The following is a 2,501-nucleotide window of genomic DNA, read 5'->3' as shown; positions in this document are numbered from 1 at the left end:
AAAATGTGTAATGTCTGGAACCAAAGACCTTTGAGGCTCCACACTTATTGTATCTGCAACTTAGGTACACTAACTGACCTATGCTTTACATCTTGGAACTCTTATTGAGCCCATAACACGTTACAATTATCACAATGGCTAAATAAATCGGGAAATTACAATACATGGCCATTTTGGAAAAATGTGAAAAGTGTGTAACTCCAATCTTCACTGCTTCTTCATATTCATCTTAGATGTACATTCATAAGGCTTCGATCTTTAGCAGCTCCTGTTAACTGACGTCGGCTTAGTTAACACAAAGCTTGGCTTTTGACCATACATCATCGTGCCATTTCCGTAAGTGACCTATTTTTCCTTTTAGCAAGGTACATTGGTGTTTTATCCCACGACTAGCCAAAAATACATTAAACTCGTGAGATATATACTCCCCCCCTTGATCTGAAAGGAGGGTGTCCATAGTACATTTAGAGACATTTTCGGCCATATCCAGAAAGTGCTTGAAGCACATAAACACTTCAGACTTAGCTTTAATCAGATACACCCATCCATGCCTGGAGTAATCATCAATGAAAGTCATAAAGTAAGGGTAATTGCCCAAGGACGAAGTTTGCATGGACCCATAAACATCATTATGTACAAGTTACAATCTAAATGTAGCCCTAATTGAACAATCCTTTGAAAACTTTGAGTGTTGCATCTTACCCAAAATACAGCCTTCACAAACATGCCTTGCAGGTGCTTCAAGAGGTGGCAAAGAAGCAACCATATCAAATTTTTGCAAACGCAGCAAACTAGCAAAATTCAGATGCCCAATACATGCATGCCAAAGTTTTGCATCTGAGACTGCCTTTGAATCTGTAGCTACATTTGCAAAATATTACTCACACTTGTCATACAAAGTGAGCTTATACAACCCACAACACAAAATGCCAGATGCAACAATTTAATCACCAAAACTAATATCATGAATTTTGTATCTATCATCCACAAATTTCACAACAAGCCTAAGTCTAGCAAGTGTAGATACATAGAAAAGACTCTTTTTTATCCCAAGTACATAAATCACAGTACTTAGTGTGATAGAACTACCATTTGTAGCGGTCAACACAATTTTTCCAACTCCGTGGACCGGATACGAGGTATTTTTGGCACAAGTGACTGTATTCCCATGAGGAACAGACTCTAGAGAGATAAACAAGTCACGATGTGAGGTACTATGCTTTGTAGCACCACTATCAAAGTACCACACGTGTGAATGTGCAATAGCTGACATAAATGCATCATGGTCATAAGTGCATTCTGCACTAAATGCCCACTCTTCATTTACACCAGCATCACAATCTAGTTTCACAAAAATTCTACAATAGCTTCACTTGTAGTGGAATGTCTCTTTCTTCTTGGCTTCTTTTGCCTTCAATCTACGACACTACTTAATCAAGTGATCATTAGCCTTGCAATAATAGCAACGCATCGTCTTCTTTTTCCTTTTCACCAAAATTCCCAAATGAAATGCTGTCATTAGAAGCATTAGGAACATGAGATTTTCCACTCGTGAAAGAACCATGAGAAGTGGCTACATTGTTGTTACCATTTTCTCTTTGAGTAGCAACAAAAGCCTGCTCAATTGCACATTGTTTAGCTATTTCTTCAAAGTGACTCTTGCAACAATAATGTATCTAACTTGAAAACATCATGATTTCCTTGGGTCATAAATCTCCAAGTACTAGCAAAAGTTTGGTAAATATCTTCCTGAACACTCTGCACAAGTGAACTTTCAAAAATGACTTCACCTCCATATATGAGTTGCTCATTACTATCATTGATACCAGCAAGAAAACTGTCCATGTCATCTTCCTCATGCATAATCTTGAATTCCAGTTCTTTATGCAACAATGCAATTTTAGCCTCATTGTGACTTGCATAAAGACCAGTCAAAATATGCCAAGTTTGTTTAGCTTATCTAGCTGAGCAAATGTCGCGACTAATAGTGCGCTTCACAGATAATTCAATCAATGCATGACCATGGGTATCTCTAACATCACAACCAGCCTGCTCATTTGCAGGCAAAATAGCTCTAGCAGTAGCAATACTTCCACCAAAACCTATTGAAACATCCTCAACAGTGCCTACATCCACATAATCCGAACGTACATCAATGTCCTACACAACATTCCAAATGCACTTTGATGGAACAGGTTGCATCATGTAAGCCCACATTGGGTAATTTTCCCCTTCCAATTTATCCTCAGAAGCAAACATGTTGAACAAATATGTTTTGTTGTTAGCCATGGCGAGTGTCTACACCTGATGTGAAAACTACCTGAAAAGAGGAGAAACAAAGCGGGACTAACACGTTCTATATAGCACAACCCAAAGAATATTGTAAGAGACATGTTATGCAAAAAATAGCACTAACAAAAATTATGCAAAAAGGACAAAATTGCCTACGCAATACTGCTTGTAGTGGAAACGGAAGCCGAAATGAGTTCAAATCAAAATTA

General features: G+C 38.0%; 1 pseudogene; it reads right to left on the bottom strand.

The window, feature by feature from the left end:
- Positions 1 to 527: 527 nt before the first annotated feature.
- On the bottom strand, positions 528 to 1,863 carry LOC147461445 (uncharacterized; annotated as a pseudogene).
- Positions 1,864 to 2,501: the final 638 nt, after the last annotated feature.

This window comes from Adiantum capillus-veneris, chromosome 3, assembly GCF_014529385.1.
Source record: "Adiantum capillus-veneris isolate H3 chromosome 3, ASM1452938v2, whole genome shotgun sequence".
In the NCBI taxonomy this organism is placed as follows: Eukaryota; Viridiplantae; Streptophyta; class Polypodiopsida; order Polypodiales; family Pteridaceae; genus Adiantum; species Adiantum capillus-veneris.
This window is presented reverse-complemented; position numbering and strand designations above follow the sequence as displayed.